We start from the raw sequence: 19,324 nt of genomic DNA on the forward strand, positions 1-19,324 counted from the left end.
GAAAATAGACTAAAAAATTCTACTTTTACAAGATTATGTATGATAAATATATTTCTGTGTTTGGAAGAAATGATGCAAGATTCACATAGAAGTCTCGACTGCTAATAATTACAAATCCAGTGCAAGACATAAAGACACCTCTTTGTAGTGTGGAAAAAAATGAAAGAAGTAACAAAAGTTGGTACGTGAATAGAAAGATTTTGGAGAGATATAAGCCAAATGTTAGCAGATAAAACTAGAGTAATTTAGGATATCTGGTCAAGTTGGACAAAAGGGTCTGGTCCCTTGCTGTACAGCTTTATGACTCTATGACTCTAAGTGGTAGAAATTTGAACAAGGTTGAAAATTGTACTGAGTAGCCCTCATTAATTCAACGTCCTGCAAACAGTAATAATTTCATCACATGTTTTAGCCTCTACTATATACTGAGGTATGATTAGCTGGCCTCCAACTTACTGTCTTCAACCTCTGTTATTTTGAAGAGGCGAAACACATAACAGGACCATTTTCCTATCCCCGGTTTTGGAATATTCAGATCCCGTGCTGCTTTGGCCCGAGGTTCCCTTAGGAATCTTGGATCTAAACTATTAGATCCTCATGAGTTGTTTTCTTTGGGTAACCATTTGGCACAGATGCACAGTGGTTAGTAATGCTGCCTCACAACGGCAGGGATCTGAGTTTAATTCTTGGGTGACTCACCGTGTGGAGTTTGCACATCCTCTCCATGTCTTTAGTGGGTTTCCTCTGGGTGTTCTAGTTTCTTCCCACAGTCCAAAAGATGTGCAGAATAAGTGGATTGGCCATGTGAAATTGCCCATAGTGTCTAGGGATGTGCAGACTAGGTGGGTTAGCCATGGAAAATATAGTGTTACAGGTTGAAGAGGAATGCTCTTCAGAGAGTTGGTGCAGACTCGATGGGCTGAGTAGCTACTTTCTGCACTCTAGGGATTGTATGATTCTAATTGTGCCATTCTTTTGAATAATAATCTCCACCAATGTTCTACATGTGCAAGTAGATTGAATCTGCCAATATTGACTTGCATTGAAGAATCTTAGAATCCCTACTGTGTGGAAGCAGGCCATTTAGCCCATCAAATCCACAATAACCCTCCAAAGAGCATTCCATCCAGACACATCTTATCATCCTGCATTTCCTATGGCTAATGCACCTAGTCTACACATCCCTGAATACTACGGGCAATTTAGTACGGCCAATCCCTCTACCTGCACATCTTTAGACAGTGGGAGGAAACCAAAGCACCCAGGAGAAACCCACACAGACGCAGTGAGAATGTGCAAACTCCACACAGTCGCCCGAGGCTGGAATTGAATTTGGGTCCCTGGTGCTGTGAGGCAGCCGTGCTGCCCACTGAGTCATCATGCCATCCTGAATGAAAGGAAATATGATTTGATTTTGATTTGATATATTATTGTTACATGTAGCGAGATACAGTGAAAAGTATTGTTTGGTGTGCTAACCAGACAAATCATACCTTACAGGAGAAAGTGAGGACTGCAGATGCTGGAGATCAGGGCTGAAAATGTGTTGCTGGAAAAGCACAGCAGGTCAGACAGCATCCAAGGAGCAGGAGAATCGACGTTTCAGGCATAAGCCTGAAGCCTGAAGAAAGGTTCATGCCCGAAACGTTGATTCTCCTGCTCCTTGGATGCTGCCTGACCTGCTGCACATTTCCAGCAACACACTTTCAGCTCAAATCATATCTTACATAAATACTTCAGGGTAAAGAATCAGAATGCAGAATCTAGGGTTACAACTACAGAGAAGGTGCAGAGAAAGAGCTGATTTAGTACATCTGACCCCTTCTACAATGAGCTTTCCTTTCCATCCCCTAATTGTCCAATCCTGTACCTCACCTATTGTCTCAATAACAAGAAAACAATAGTGAGGCAAAAGATGTCAAGGAGAGTTCAGGGTTGAATGAAAGTAGGATTCACATTCTCGACAGTCCATGAAAAGCCTTTCACTGCCTAGTTAACATTCCTTTTAACATTTTTTTAGCCTGATGTAGAGACCGGTTGCCTCTCCCCTGAATTGTGCAATTCCTGTCAGTATCATTTGCTAGTTCTCACGTTTTACAGGATAATCTGGTATTCTTTCCTAATACATGTTCCATGATCTAGAGCCTGGCTCCTGATCCTGTCAGGTTTTTGTTTCAAATGTAACTTCGCCCCCGTGCTCCACCAACCTGCTGTTATGAATTCCAACTCACTCTGCTTCAGTCCAAAACTCCCTCTACTTTTCTGATTGGATTGATTTCCAGTGGAGAAAAAGCATCTCAATGCTTCATGTAGGACAGACAGAAACATGCAAGAGACATTCTGATGAAGGGTTACTGGACAGAATACATTAACTTTGCCGGATCTGCTGAGTTTCTCCAGGAATTTCTGTGTCGGTTTTGACTGAAAGGTCCTGTCCCATTGCCACAGGGATTTGCATCACTAGCCAAGGTGAGACTGTGGATTAAGGTGGAGCCCCTCCTTTTCAAAGACCCCAATCCAAAGGGAAGTCTCCACTCATGTTAATTGCTATCCTTGCTTTTTTCCCACTCTCCACTCCTCCAAAAACTGTGGTCATGACTATGGTCAGGACCTTGGCACAGACCTCCCCACTGGGATCTGCCTGAGTGACCCTGGTGAAACTGACCAACTGACCTCACAATCTGCACTCCGGTCTGACTTTTCATGATCTGACTGCAGTCCCAGCAATGGCCATCGTTTCCGCCCCCCCCGTTGGGGTGCTATTGGTCATCTGATTGACTGAGAAGGGGCATTTGTTGTACAAGGTAACGGTTCTGAAAGAGGTTGTGTTCATGTTACATTGAGCTCCACCCATTCTGATGGCATCACACAGTCATCGGTTGGAGAGGGGTGAATTCTGCACAAGTACCTGAATGGAGCAGGCGTGTTCGATACAGCCTCTGACAGTCCTTAGTAAGCAAAGTCTGGTTGAAGATTTGTAGCTCGGGTGTCCATTGTTGTGGTTCTGTTCGCCGAGCTGGAAGTTTTTGCTGCAAACGTTTCGTTCCCGCTGCATCACAGGAGGCTCCAATAGCACTGATGATGTTCCCTAGCCGGGGAACGAAACGTTTGCAGCAAAAACTTCCAGCTTGGCGAACAGAACCACAACAACCTTAGTAAGCAAGTTTCGCAAATGAATGTCAACAGTACTTATTGCTATCATACAAGAAATACCTTGTTACCCAAGACAAGTGTCTCTTCTGTTTAGACTCACCAGTGGTCCATTCATTAGACAGACTCCAGACCCCAAGAGAATAGTGATGTGGTGGACAGTGAAATACTGAAACCAGGTACATCAGAGGTTGGCGGTGTGGTATCTGAAAGTATGGTAGCGTTCACCCACAGAGGGAGGCAAGCCACAACCTGAGATGCTTATCAGTCTGGCAGCTAATAAATCAGGTTGCAGGTTTCCTGTCCTACGGTAGCAGAGTCCGCACCTTCCATCTATCCTGCACACCGCCCTCCCCACTCCCGGATTTTCAGCCAGGAATTGGGACCATTGCCTCCCTGTGAAATAGGTGCCATTGAAATTCCAGCCTTGGAAGAGATTCTCTTGCTGAGACTGTCTTCATGCTAGCTCTGAAGTGCAGCTATCTATTCGAGTTACTTGAACGTGTTCTAATATTGGAACTGAATGCAGGAACCATCCCTTTAATGTAGTGCAGTGTGGCGTTTAATTGTTTTTTTTGTGTCGTTGCAAAAGCAATTGTTTAGATCACCATCATGTTACTGTACTGGTACATTAATTCTGTCAGTAAGCCAATACTAATGATAATTACACTACTCCATACAGACTTTTTATATTCACTCCGCTCTCACATAATGATAACACTGAAAAATTAGATCATTTTGGTTGCATAAATCAGACCGGTATTGTGCTGCTTTGCAGGTTATTTTGATTGGAAGCTGATTTGAAGTTTCCCTTCAGCTCTGTCCTGTTCCTACATGGAGGTAGCGAGGATTTGTCAGGGGACCTGGGTTGTTAGCCTCTCCCCAGCCCCTTTTGACATGTGACTCCAAAACAATGCAAACTGCCCGGTCGTGTGGTTGTGGTTGTCACAGTGAGTCCTATTGCTGAGATCACCTATGCTCAACACGTGCACATTCCCCAGGAGCTAGCCCTAGAGGCAGTTCTTTAATTATGACCCTTGGAATGGTCTGACCCAAACCTCACACTTCAACATGCCATTAGAGCGGTCTGGAGGAATGACAGTGACCGACTGACCTTCCCATACCTCCAAGCTGGGGTGTCCTTTCATTTCAAAGATAAAACCAAAGTTTTGTGCCTATGTAATTCCTTTCACAATCACCACATGTCCGAAAGCATTTTATACCCAACACCTTTAAAGCCCTGTTGTAATGTAGGAAACATTGCAGCGTAATTCAGATAGAGTAAGGATGTCCCAGGAGTGAGATGGTGGTGATGAGGCAATTTATTATTGGCATCCCTAATTGAGAAATATTGCTCAGGACGCTGGGGTGAACACTTGAGCTCTTGTTCAACAGGGGGATCTTTTACATCAAGCTGAACGGAGAACTGGGCTTTGACTTTTCACATCTCATCTGGAAGTTGAGAGGAAATCAGCTTATGTATTTGCAACCTTGTGTTGTCTTTGTGAACTGTGACCCGCAGATGCTATTTTTCGGTCACCTGGGATTACCTCTGCTCCACAGAGATAACTGTCTTCAATCTGTAATGACCCGATGACATAGTGAAGATTATCGTGACCAGGGTTTGTATCCCACACAGTTGGACGCTGCATGATTATAGATGGCTTTGACCTGTACTATGAAAGTGCCTTATTAATGCAGTAGGCCACAGATCACTCACAAGTTGAGTTCGCCTACTCAGTCAGAAAGAAAACACTTACTCTGCTCACACGTATACACGTTTACAAGTCACATGAGTATTGAAGGAAATGTATATAATGCTTCGATCAATGAGGTGCAGCTCAGCTGATAATGAAGGGGACCCACCAGTACTTCCGTGTTCCTTCCTTCCTCACACTCTCTGACAAGTCTACCAGACGTTCCCATGGGCCTCTTTGAGTTCACCTCTCAACGTTACCCCAAGCCCTGGCCCTGCAGTTTGGTAAAGTCACCCATCATGTTGCACAGTCCCCCAGTTGAAGCCAGAGTGGTTGTGACTATCGATGATACCCCTCCCGCAGTGATCCCATGGTCTGTCATCTCTCCTGCTTATTTGCTGAGCTCCCCCTTCACAAATACTGCCCCTCTGCATGCCAGTGTGTTGCCCCCAATTCCCACGTCTGAGGTCACCCATTTCCCTTCCAAAACAGTGACCCCCCCCTCCCTCCCAATACCAGGTCCCCCTTTGGTATTTATTAATCTGACTCCCATGACTGACCCTGGCCCACCCTCTGATGATACATAGTCCCAACTGATGTGCGATTGGAACTCTGACTGGTCTGTAAATGCAAATCCCTAGACTGGAATGACTGCACCTGTAGGAGTGGCCATGATCTACTCTCCAGACTGGAGTGAGAGGCGCCCTCTGACCCTGACTGTCCCATGTGACCAACTGACTATGTCCAAGCCCCGGACTGACAGCAGACAATGCCCTTGACTCTCTGTGTCCAGATGCCCTGACTGAAGGCTGGCTCCTTGACTTGATTGAGGAGCTGAAAATGTGTTGCTGGTTAAAGCACAGCAGGTCAGGCAGCATCCAAGGAACAGGAAATTCGACGTTTCGGGCAAAAGCCCTTCATCAGGAATGAGGAAAATGTGTCCAACAGGTTAAGATAAAAGGTAGGGAGGAGGGACTTGGGGGAGGGGCGATGGAGATGTGATAGGTGGAAGGAGGTCAAGGTGAGGGTGATAGGCTGGAGTGGGGTGAGGGCGGAGAGGTCAGGAAGAAAATTGCAGGTTAGGAGGGCGGTGCTGAGTTCGAAGGAATCGACTGAGACAAGGTGGGGGGAGGGGAAATGAGGAAACTGGAGAAATCTGAGTTCATCCCTTGTGGTTGGAGGGTTCCCAGGCGGAAGATGAGGTGCTCCTCCTCCAGCTGTCGTGTTGTTATGTTCTGGCGATGGAGGAGTCCAAGGACCTGTATGTCCTTGGTGGAGTGGGAGGGAGAGTTAAAGTGTTGAGCCACGGGGTGGTTGGGTTGGTTGGTTCGGGCGTCCCAGAGGTGTTCCCTGAAGCGTTCCTCAAGTAGGCGGCCCGTCTCCCCAATATAGAGGAGGCCACATCGGGTGCAGCGGATGCAATAGATGATGTGTGTGGAGGTGCAGGTGAATTTGTGGCGGATATGGAAGGATCCCTTGGGGCCTTGGAGAGAGGATTACTTCTATCTAACTTTGAGACATGGCCATTGAATTGAAGCACTACTTGCAATATTCTTTTCTGCAAAAGCTGTTGGCACATCTTGCAGCTGTGACGGTGAGGGAAGACAGTGTCATGAACCAACATGTCCATCCCTTTGACTGATAACTGATGAAAATCATGACGAATTGCCTGGCTTTGTGTCTGTGCTTAGAGTAAAAAGTGAGGTCTGCAGATGCTGGAGATCAGAGCTGAAAATGTGTTGCTGGTTAAAGCACAGCAGGTCAGGCAGCATCCAAGGAACAGGAAATTCGACGTTTCGGGCACAAGCCTTTCATCAGGAAATGCGCTTTAACCAGCAACACATTTTCAGCTTTGTGTCTGTGCTGAAAGGCAAGGCAAATCAAGGCAGAGATACTTTGAACATTGCATTTGGCATAAAATCAGTGAATGCTAATGGAGTATGTAATGAACTCTTTTATGCATTCTGGTCAAACCCATGAGCTGGGTGCCAGTCACTGTGTGCAGAGTGCCTTGGTCACATCATTCCAATGAAAGGTGCCTGTGCATTCCAAAATACAGTCCTGACGTACTGAATTGCATTACTGGAATGAGGCATGAGGGTTCAGATAGGCTGGTACATCCTGATGCCAACTTCTGTGGATAGATTTTGGGAGCGAGTTGTGTTACATGTGGTCACTGCCTGTGGGGTGTGCCGTGAAATATTATTTACTGGTGTCCAAGATGGAGGGCCGGAGGTGCAAACAGTGAGCTGGGGTCAACAGGTACCTGCTTGGACTTCCATGCTGGGGGATTGTTGCTATCCTGTTTCTATCCAGCCAAAGGCAGAATGGAAACTGCGAGATTAACTAAGTAGAAAATGTAAATGCCTGCGAACAGATACAATTAGACCCATCATCACTCACTATTGAGAATTTCATTGCATCATTCAATACTTGGTTGGGTTGACATTGAGAATCCCCCTATTACCAATTTCAAGTGATTTTCCCAACTTTCCTACCAATGCCTGCAATCTTCACTGGCTGGGAAGACTCCACCATATGCTTTTATATGATGTAAGTCAATATGTATTTCCAAAACATCACAGTTTTGATGCCACACTTTGTAACTGTTGCCAAATAATGTTTGAATAGAAAAGGGCCAGAGTAATTTGTACAAATTTTGTTACAGCAAGTGTTTGGCAAAAGAGCAGCAGTTAAATCTTGTACTTTTGCATTAAACTTAATTCCATCATGTTTACTTTATTAACGAGGAGATAGTGAGGACTGCAGATGCTCAAGAGTCAGAGTTGATAAAGTGTAGCACTGGAAAAGCATAGCAGCTCAGGCAGCATCCGAGGAGCAGGAGAATTGACATATCAGGCATAAGCCCTTCGTCAGGATTCCTGATGAAGAGTCCTGCTGGAAACGTTGACTCTCCTGCTCCTCGGATGCTGACTGAGCTGCTATGCTTTTCCAGTGCTACACTTTATCGACTCTTTACTTTAATAATAAAAGGCAGTGGAACAGAAAATCAGGTGCAAGTATTATAGGCACAGATGTGCTTTCAAAAAACTAATATTAAATCAAAATGCATTACCTTGCCTCAGTAATCAGGAGCTAAGGCACATCCTTAGTGTAGGCAGTCTTTGATCTTACATACTTAGCTCGGGTTATCTGGCTTCACTCCTTTCCTCTGGTTGTGAAAACACAGTGGGATGAAGTAGGGACAGAAACAGTCATGGTCAGACAGTTTAGTAAATTAATAGAAAACTTAGCACCTCACACCCAAAATCATGGCCCAATTGGAGGTCTCTTCCCCCAATGACTCACTGCTCAGAAGAGAATCACTTTGCTCCCCTACAATCTTCAACCAACAAAGCAGAACTCAGGATAGTGAGGAATCTCTTTATCAAAGGCAATGATTATTTGGGGGTTCAAAGTCATTTTAGGGTGGATCACTTGACTATGAGGTCATGGGTGCGATTAAAAGTAGCCTAACCACAACCGATTTTACTCAGCAATTCTTATATGAAGTGCAATGAAACTAGAGTATGAGCAGAGATATTAGGAATTGTTGATACTGATTTACTAATCATTACCAGTGTGAGAAGTTTGGAACTTGTGAGAAATCTGTTTGAGGAATAATAAGCTTTGTTGACAGTATGACTTTGAAAATGTGAAGTACACAATGAGAGTTCAGAAGGAGGGGCCAGTACCTGCAGGTTTGATGATTCCAGGTGTCAAACCAAATGTTTTGGGGCAATATCAATGATTGAGGAAGAATGTTTACTGTATACACAATTATAAATGTTCATTTTAGATAAAAGTTGTAGTCAGTTTGTCATGTGCCAGAGGTATTAGAGAGGTTCCCCTGTGGGACTTGCCTGTGGCACAGTTACATGGAGCCTGCATGACCTTGCGTTCTTAAGAAAGTCCCAACCTTCAGCAGGCAGCAACAAAATTAACTCTTTCAATAGCGAACAAAATTACACAATTTTAAAATGCTCACAATGTCATAAACGGACTGACCATGGTGTGTGCGCGCGTGCTTACAGGTGCTTGTGTGTCTGTGTACGTGTGGGTATCTGTGTCTGTGTGTGTGTATGTGTGGGTGCCTGTGTATATGTGGGTGAGTGTGTGTGCACGTGTATGTTTGAGTGTATAGGTGCGTGTCTGTGTATGTGTGCACATGTTTGGATGTATTTCTGTGCATATGTACATGTGCATGTGCATCTGCGATTGTGTGTGTGAGCGTCTGTATGTGTGTGTGTGTGTCAGTGTATGTGTGTGTAGATGTGAGTCAGTATGTGTGTGTTTGTGTGTGTGTGTGGTGTGCATGCTCCACCACATTGCCTCAATTAGTGATTCTCATCTGTGAGCTATACAATGTTTGGATGGCAATTTAGCTGCAGGGACAGCACTGGAGCCAAGAGTGACCTGTGTCCATTCCAGCAAGAGAAACTACCCAACAATTCTGAGTTGGACAGTTTGTTTAATTCTTCCTTCTGTAGATCAGGAGCACTAAGGCCAGCCAGATTTCTTATAATACCCATGTGATTGAGGGCATCTAACAGGGACCAGACTCAGGAGGAAACCTTTTAACTTCTACTTTGCTTGAGGCCCATGATGCACCATACAAAGGATATGAGGCAAGAAAGAAGCAGCGGCTCCTACTTGCTGAATTATCCCAACACACAATCGCCCTGTGGGACTGTATCCCAGCAGGGACTCTCCCCATGGTACTGTATCACAGCACAGAAGCCCTCTGAGGGGCTGTATCCCAACAGGTAAGCCCCCTGAGGGGCTGTACCCCAACAGGGAATTCCCCCGTGGTGCTGTATCCCAGCAGGGAATCCTCATGTCAGGTGTATTGCAGGACAGAATCCCCCATGGTGCTGTATCCCAGCACAGAAATTTCCCTATGGGGCTGTATCCCAGCACAGAATCTCACTGTAGTGTTACATCCCTGCAGGGAATCCCCATGGGCTGTATCACAGTACAGAATCCCCTTGTGGGGTTGTTTCCCAGCAGGGAATCCTCCTGAGGGGCTGTATCCCAACAGGGTATCCCCCCTGTGGAGCTGTTTGTCAGCAGGGAATGCTCCTGAGGGGCAGTATCCCAGCACAGAATTCCCCAGTGGAGCTGTTTCTCTGCAGAGAATCCTCCTGTGGGGTTGTATCCCAGTAGGGAATCCCCCAGTGAGGCTGTATCCCAGCACAGAATCCCCAGTGAGGCTGTATCCCAGCAGAGGCCTCCCTCATTTAAAACAGGAAGAAACAATGACTGAAAAGTTTAGGGCATTTTCTACACAGCTGAGACACTTGGCCGCTGTTAGTTTCTAACATGTGTTGTACTTAGGGACATTGAGTAGACTGTTGCAAATTCAGCATCTGGGTCATTGCGGGGAAATATTTTAATTATTAACGTCTTACTTTTCTGCATTTATTTGTGCAGAATGGCAAAACTGAAGTTATAATAATTAATCTTATTACATACACTTCACTGGGCCTCCAAACCGAATCCTATTTCCAGATCTTTGGTAACGAGAGGATTTTAACCAACAATTGAGTTAAAGGATTTCCTGTGTCTGCTCGTTCTATGTCTGCTCCCCCACACACCCTCTTGTCATACTACTCCACCTCTTCGCTGTGTCCTTTCTCCACCCCTTCCCCTCCCCTCCCAAGCTTACCAGACCAGCCAACAGCAATGTTGGTGGCAGATCAGGAAGTAAGTGCAGTATAACAGTGTGACACACACAGGCACATGCACACACCTACTTGTGAATATCACAGGTAGGTGCACCTTAGACGCGGCTCAAGACAGTAAGAGCAGGTATGTCTCACCCTTTTTTTTAAACAGAATTTAAACAGGAGTCTGAGTCTGTAACTAAGAAACCAACTTGTTGCACTTTGTATCTTTGCCGCTGCAGGAGACACGGTGCTTTCTTTTGGGTTAATTGTTAGCAGATGCTATCTTTTGTTGTCTTGATGTTTAATATTGATCTGTCTCGCTGTTTGCCAACAGAATTTTTTTCTCTGTTTCCAAGTCTGTAGTTAAAGTACTGTATCTTACTGAGAGTATGCCTGAGGCTAGAAGACCACCTCTGTACTATTATTTCAGGGCCACATGTTTCTCAGACGTTAACAGTAGCTGTCTCAGTGATTTTCATTATGATCCTACAGCTAAAGGAACGGCAACGCTGAACAAAATTATTCCATCTGTTTTCCCCTTCACCAGCAAGACCCTGTGAAAAATCAGAGTTCCACAACAAGATATATCACTTGAATTTCAGGGTCATCACCATGGTAACTGAAACAAGGGGGGGCGGGGATGGTGGTGGGATTATGGGGTTTTCTTAGCCCTGTGATAGCTCAACTTAGCTTCAGTTGAAAAATGCCACCAGGAATTTGGGCCTGAAATCTTTATCTCTGATTGCGGTTTCACACCCAATTTGAAAGCCTTCCCAAGGTTTAGGTCATAGATGTTCCCTTCAGAGTAGGTCGCTCCCTGTTCAGTGCTCATGAACTACCCCCCCAACATCCTGACCTTAACTTGCCCACCTGCTGCACAGGAAGATCGAACCAACAACAGATGCACTGCCAGCTAACTTGTTTTCCTTTTGAATGAGTGGCAATGAAGTAGCAGTGTCGTGACTGGGACATTGCAAAATCCCCCTTCAAAAACTGCTTGGGTGTCTTTAAATCTCACCTGTCAGGTGCAAGGGGCCTTGTTATATTGTGTTTTTACCAACATTACAATCAGAGTAGATTGTTTTTTCTAAAGTATACTTTATTCACAAAAAAAAGTCACAAATGCAGTTCAGAGGTACAGTAGCGTATCAAACAAACAAACATTGGAATTTGTTTCAATCCAGCAAACAAAACCAAAGGCATCGCTAATTTTCACAAGACTATATTTGCATGCATTTGAGACACCAGGAGGGGCAGTAACTGAATGGACCCCCATTTAACTTCAGCAGAATGTCCTCAGATCGTGGTCTTTCCCCCAATGTGCCTCGGCGACAGCTGCACCAAGCTTTAGCACATAGTCCTGGACTTTGGAACGTGCCAGTCTGCGACACTCGGTCGAGTTCACCTCCTTATTCTGGAAGACCGACAGGTTTTGGGCAGACCAAAGAGCATCTTTCACTGATTTGATGGTCCTTCAGGCACAATCAATATTTATCTCGATGTACATCCAGGGAACAGGCCGTGGAGCGCAGAGTTTCGCATCATTGAGTGGCTCAGGACGATCCTTGACAGTAATCACTGCATCTTCCTCTAGACATCCTTTGCATAGGCATATTCCAGCAGGAGATTTGTAACAGACTCGTAACAGCCGTGTCCCACGCCTCCCTCCACTTTGGTGTGGATGAGCTGTTTTTATTAGACCCTGCAGAACATTTCTTCAAATAACATTTTTAAAAGTCTATGATATACCTTGGCGTGTCCTTGCCTCAAGTTGGTGACTCTGATGGGTACGTTACAGTCTCGTAACAATCCATACAAAGCACCTCTGACAACATGGCGCTTTCTCAGTCCTGCATTAAAATAAGAGCCTTGACCACATGCTCAAATTCCGTGGTACTTGAGTTCTCAATGTCCTGACATACAAATGCTACCAACTGAACCAAGCACAATAGGACACCTCCTTCACTATATATAATGCAAGCAGCTAGCACCATAGATAGGAACAAAGCAGGAAAGTGGGGCAAAGGTATTAATTAATCATGATCTCATTGTACAGGTTTGAGGGGCTGAACAGCCTCTTCCTATTTCTATGATCTTGAGGGCAAGCTCAAGCCCTAAATTGTGCTTAAAGGGTCCAATGTTTGAGATCACTAGAGATTAGTTTGCTTACCTGAACTCAAGGACTGTCACACTGCAGTGTGATTGAGTTTTCAGCAATACGTTTAAAGTTATGTCTATCATTGATAGAAATTCATGTTAATCGAGTTGTGGTTGCCATTGAATGGCTCCTGCAGGCATTGCTGTCTGAGTCAGGTTTGGGGAAGGCAGTGATGCACCTTAGGGTCAAATAGTTGGCCCATGTTTGCTCTTTGGGCAAAAGTGTATTGGAGAGGTGTCAATACAGTGGCATCCACATCCCAGGAAACATACAGAAAAACAACAGGCAGTTATTCAAAGTATACATGCTGTATTTATCGTGGAAGGTTGTTCTGTACTTGTGTTGGTTGGGGTGGCAGTTGGGGTTTGGGGGTGAATGAATGGGGGATGGTAATGATCAAATGTATCATTATTGACTTATGACTTACACAGTTATAAAGCTAGAATCTAATGAGCTTGTCCTTATGTCCCCTGGTTTTCCATGACATGTGATCAACCATGGTGTATTTGGATCTCCGGATAAAGAATGTACAGTCTGGAAAAGTGGTGGAGGCAGGCTCACTTGGAAGCATTCAAGAGGGTATTGGATGGATATTTAGATAGATGGGTTGAAGATTGTCAGAAATGGTTCTTTGGATACATGATTTGTTGGCATTTTCTGTGTAACAGATTCTTTGAACGATTCCATCCTGTCTGTTTCAGGTTCAAACTAAAATCCAGAATGTTCTATGACAGGGCAATGAGATGTGTTTGAGTGGGTACAGCTTCTCGCTCTCTGCTCTATCCAGTGCACTCATAGATTTGGAAAGCATTTATTAAGGCATTATCATAGAAGGTTTTTGTAGAATCTTTCCCACTCCTGATCCCAATTCACCCAATGGTGAAAAGTGGGGAATTACTCACTGGGATCACTCATAGGAAACATCCACTGTAAGGGATTATGAGGATAGATTGAATAAATTGGGGCTATTCTCCTTAGAACATTATAACAGTACAGCATATAGGAATGGGCCCTTCAGCCCATGATGTTGTGCTGAATATGATGCCAAATGAAACTAATTTCTTCTGCCTGCCCTTGGTCCATATCCCTCCAATCCTTGCATGTGCTTATCTAAAAGTCCCTTAAGTGCCCATTGCAGAGAAGAAGACTAAGAGGAGGTTTGATAAAGGCTTTCAAAATCCATGAACAGCCTGGTTGGCGTAGATAGGGAGAGCTGGTCCCAGTCGTAAAAGGAAAAAAACGAACAAGACATAGGTCAAAAGTGATGTGCAAAAGAAGTACTGGTGCTGTAAGAAATGACTGTTTCACACAGTGAGTAGTCAGGATCTGGAATGCACTGCCTGGGAACATGATGGGAATAGATTCAATTTGAGACATTGGAGAGGACAATGAATATTTGGTTAGAAATAGAATTGAAGGATGTGAGGAGAGAGCAGGAGATTGGCACTGAGGGATAGAACTGGTGCATATACGAAGGGCCAAATGGCCTCCTTCTAGGCAGTTGTGATTCTGTGAAAGAAGATCTGCTAGTATACAAGGTTTCTGGAGAAAGTGAATGTTTTTAGGAAAGGAAGGGAAATGAAAGTTTAGAATTGAAAATATGTTTTGTCTAACTTGGATGGGATCACTTTAATGGTTATGACTGAAATTAGGAAGAAAGGCATCAGCCAGAAGTCTAAATGTAAAACATACTCAGATTGTTATAAACAACTGAAATGTCTTACTGGATCAGACTTTGATTCAATGTTAGGCCAGATTTGTCTCAATAACCTACATTCTTGTCACTCGTAGCAACAGGATTCCTGTGCCCACTCAACAAAATAGCTGTAGAACTGGCCCTACCAGTAAGGACACATTCACAGAGATATGCTTTCTTGTTTTGCAGTTGCTTAAAATTTCTTTTGTGGAGCAATAAACATAAGGCGCCTCTACCATTGACAAAGGTAACAGTAGACCCACATTATAGAATCCCAACATTGTGGAAACAGGCCCTTCTGCCCAACAAGTTCACATTGACCCTTCCAAAAAGTAACTCACCCAGACCTATTCCCCTGCCCTATTATTCTATATTTCCCCTGACTAATGCAACTAACCTACACGTCCCTAAACACTATAGGCAATTTAGCATGGCCAATTCACCCAACCTGCACGTCTTTGAATTGTGGGAGGAAACAGAAGCACTCAGAGGAAACCCACGCAGACATGGGGAGAATGTGCAAACTCCACACAGACAGTCGCCTGAGGCTGGAATTGAACCCAGGTCCCTGGTGCTGCGAGGCAGCAGTGCTCACTACTGTACCAACATGCCACTTCACGATAATTAAACCTCATTATTCTTACTCCAATAATGTTTCTTTGCATGCTGCTGAAATTAGATTCTTAGTTGCACTTGAAGAAGGGCTTTTGTCGATTCTCCTGTTCCTCAGATGCTGCCTGACCGGCTGTGTTTTTCCAGCACAACACATTCGACTCTTAGTCGCACCCTGTCCATCTTTCTCATCTCCTTAAAGACCACTTGTGATGTCACCAAGTGTCCTCACCTATCCTAGTATCTCCTCATTTGGCTGGGTATTGGAATTTCTTCAGTAAAGGTCTTCAGTCCCATCCTCCCAGAGTTGGTTTATAGATACATGAAGAATGTTATTAAACTGGAAAGAAGTACAAAAGTGTACAAGGATGTACCTGAGACTGGAGGATTTGAGTTATAAGTAGAGGCTGGGTAGTTTAAGACCTTTTTCCTTGAAGCTGAGGGGTGACCTTATAGAGATTTATAAAATCATGAGGGGCAGAGATAAAGTGAACAGTCAAGGTCGTTTCTCCAGGTTAGGGGTGCCCAAAACTACAGGGCAGAGGTTTAAGGTGAGAGGGAAAAGATTTAAAAGGGACCTGAGGGGCAGCTTTTTTCACACAGAGGGTGGTGTGTGCATGGAATGAGCTGCCAGTGGAAGTGGTGGAGGTGAGCATAATTACAGCATTTTAAAAGATATTTGGACAGGTACATGGATAGCAAAGATTTAGAGGGACTTGGGCTAAATGTAGGCAAACTGTACACGTTCAGCTCAGGAAACTTGGTTGTGGATGAGTTGGGCCACAGGTTCTGTTTCTGTGTTGTATGACTTGAAACATTAACTCTGCTTTCTCTCCACAGATGCTGCCAGACCTGCTGAGTTTCTCTCGCAGTTTCTGCTTTTGCTGCAAGTTGTTGTTGCCAATACAAATTCTTACCATACTTCAGGTCATGAAAGGCATCTTATGAACACAAGTCATTCTTCATGTGGTTGAGCACTATGTTTGGCAGAGTCTTTACCAAATGAGGAGAAAGTGAGGACTGCAGATGCTGGAAATCAGAGTCGAGAGTGTGGTGCTGGAAAAGCACAGCAGGTCAGGCAGCATCCCAGGAGCAGGAGAATCGACGTTTCAGGCATAAGCCCTTCAGAGGCTCTCGATAAATGAGCCACCAGATGAGCAGTGGATGGTCAGCTGTTACGATGAAAGGCAGCAGGTTTATAGGAGATCAGATTAAGAACCTTTTTCACCTGGGGGTGGTGGAAATCTGGAATGCATTGCCAAGCAGGGGAGTTGAAACAGAAAACCTCACAATCTTTAAATATAGGGAGGTGATAGCCTAGTAGTGTGGAATGTTATTGCAGAGACCCAGGTAATGTTCTGAGAATGCTGGTTTGAATCCTGCTATGACAGATGATGGAATTTAAATTCAGTAGAAATCTGGGAATTAATCTAATGTTGAGCCAGAATCCATTGCCCTTTAGGGATGGAAACTGCCATCCTTCCCTGATCTGGCCTACATGTGATGTGAGACCCACAGCAATGAGGTTGACTCTGATGTGCCATCTGGATAATTAGGAATGGGTAATAAATGCTGCTGAGCCAGTGATGCCCTCATCCTGTGAATGAATTAAAAAGTAGTATTTGGGTGAATGTTTGTAATGTCATAACATTCAAGGCTGTGGGCCTAGTAGAGGAAAATGGTACTAAAGTTGGTATTAGGGTTTTTTTCTGCTACAAACTGGATGGACCAAAAGACCTCTTCTGTACTGTATGTTTCAATGACTCTAGGCCACAATAATATACATGCTGTGAACTCCAGAGCACATTGCCTCAACAGCAGAATTAGCAAGGCCAAGTTTCAGTGATGAAAATGCGTTGCTGGTTAAAGCACAGCAGGTCAGGCAGCATCCAAGGAATAGGAAATTCGACGTTTCGGGCATAAGCCCTTCATCAGGAATGCCCGAAACTTCGAATTTCCTATTCCTTGGATGCTGCCTGACCTGCTGTGCTTTAACCAGCAACGCATTTTCAACTGTGATCTCCAGCATCTGCAGACCTCATTTTTTACCCCAAGTTTCAGTGGCACTTGTTTGGGGACAAAGATGCATTTGAATGAAAAGCTCTGAGTGATGTGCGGCAGGGTTGGACAGACCCCAGCTTGTTCTGGATTTGCCTCTCCCTCCCTGAGAAGCTGCCAGGGCAGCAAAGAAGGCCTTGTACTTATACAGAGCCTTCCATCACTTCAAACCATCCCGAAGTGCAGTACAAGCACAGATTACCTTTGCAACATGGGCTAGTTGCGGTGTAAATATTGGCCAGGGCACCAGGGAAACTCCTCTGAGGGAGTGCCATCAGATTTGCTGTGCCCCCAAAGGAATTCCCAATGGAGGACTTACATCCGAAACGTCGATTCTCCTCCTCAGATGCTGCCTGACCTGCTGTGCTTTTCCAGCACCACGCTCTCTCGACTCTGATCTCCAGCATCTGCAGTCCTAACTTTCTCCTTTAATCAAGGAGTGTCAGCCTTGTTTCTGTGGCTCTGGAGTTGGTCTTGAGCCCATGACTCTGAGGCCATAGTGCTATCAGTGTTGTGCCACAGCTGATGCCAGGGGAGCAGAGCAGAGCTAACTGGCACAGGAGGCGGAAGGGAAACTCCTGACTGTATGCAAAGCAAAGGGAAACAATCTCATACTAACCACTCAGTAGCTGGGGCCATCTCCTTTTGGTAATGAAGACAATATGCCGTGATCTAGCCCTGAACTAATCCTGCAAATACCAATTATCATTAAAAATGCACAGGTACATTGTTTACTCTTGTGTACTGTCCTTTGCTCTAGATGGTTTGAGTGTGTGCATGTTGATCACGCTGTTTTCAGGAGGTGCTTCTTATGGCAAAAGAAAAAATATTCTCCACTTTGAACTGTTGGGTTTGCAGTCCCAAGATCGTCTGTCCTGACCTGCCGTGCTTTTCCAGCATTATACTTTTCGACTCTGACTATGCAGCATCTGCAGTCCTCACTTTTTCTGCGAGTTGGACTGAAGGGTCTGCTTCTGTGCTGTACAATTCTATTTCCTTCCCTGAAGGACATTAGTGAATCAGTTGGATTTTCAGAGCAATCAGTGATAGTTGTTGATATACAGTAGGTGGTGTCAGGTGTGGGTACAGACTGCATGAATCTTTTACTGGAACAAAGGTTTTCTGTTTAATGATTAGCTGATTACACAGAGAAAATACCGTCATGCAATTGCAGCAATTTTGATAATTAGCATAAAAAGTCAGAGGCGAACTGCTCCCTCCTTTCAGAGTACAAACATAACCTTGTCAAGGAATTTGCTTACAGTATATATGGCATTACTCAACTTCAGATTCCAAAGTGAATTTAAATATAAATAAGCAAAAGAAACTCGTGCCAATTTTGGCTGTAGATCAGGAGCTGAAAGAATGTATTCCACATCTAGAATAAGGTCACAAGTCACACGACACCAAGTTAAAGACCAACAAGTTTATTTGAAATCACAAGCTTTCAGAGCACTGCTCCTTCGTCAGGTGCAGTGACAACTGCCGGAGCTTCGAGACTTCACCTGATGAAGAGGCAGGGCTCCGAAAGCTCGTGATTTCAAATAAATCTGTTAGACTATAACCTGGTGTCAATAACCTGGTGTCAACCAGGAACCTGGTTTCTTGATGAAGGGCTTCTGCCTGAAATGTCGATTTTCTTGCTCCTTGGATGCTGCCTGACCTGCTGTGTATTTCCAGCATCACTCCAATCTTGACTATAACCTGGTGTCACGTGACTTCTGACTGTGAAGAGCATTGGTTCAACATGGGATGTCACCGGAGAGGAAAAGTGAGATAGGCACTAAGCTGTTTGGCCGAATCCACTGAGTTTGGACAACTGAAAGATACCTCATTAAAAGTAAAGTTGTATAGATAGAAGGGACTTCAGCTGATGAAGGAGCAGCACTCTAAATGCTTGTGATTTCAAATAAACCTGTTGGTCTATAACCTGATGTCATGTGCCTTTCTGACCTTGTCCACCCCTGTCCAACACCGTCACCTCCACATCACATCTAGAATAGAATAGAAATAAATTGTCACGTGTACTTGTACACAGTGAAAAGTGTTATAAGCCACCCTACTATGGCGCCTATGTTAATGACTGAAGTCATGCATAATAATAAAAGAGAAATTAAGACAAAATTCATCACAGTTCAGTTAACAGCTCCTAGCCTCTGGGAAAGCTGATTAAGAAGCAATGGAATACCGGGAAGAAGCAGCCAGGACAAGACTGTCATTCTCAGATGCTTGGCTGCTGGAATAGCCTCAGAATAGCCTATTAGTTAACTGTGTTTTCTAGTGT

General features: G+C 44.5%; 1 protein-coding gene across 4 annotated transcripts in view; it reads left to right on the forward strand.

The window, feature by feature from the left end:
• The first annotated feature begins 10,535 nt into the window (after positions 1-10,535).
• The window catches only part of LOC132834374 (membrane progestin receptor gamma-B-like), a 92,647-nt gene continuing 83,858 nt past the window's right edge, over positions 10,536-19,324 (forward strand). For all 4 annotated transcript variants that reach the window (XR_009647178.1, XR_009647179.1, XM_060853216.1 and 1 more), the window contains exon 1: positions 10,536-10,658. The gene's annotated coding sequence lies outside the window, so the exon portion shown is untranslated. The remainder of the gene's footprint in view (positions 10,659-19,324) is intronic.

This window comes from Hemiscyllium ocellatum, chromosome 39 (assembly GCF_020745735.1).
Source record: "Hemiscyllium ocellatum isolate sHemOce1 chromosome 39, sHemOce1.pat.X.cur, whole genome shotgun sequence".
In the NCBI taxonomy this organism is placed as follows: Eukaryota; Metazoa; Chordata; class Chondrichthyes; order Orectolobiformes; family Hemiscylliidae; genus Hemiscyllium; species Hemiscyllium ocellatum.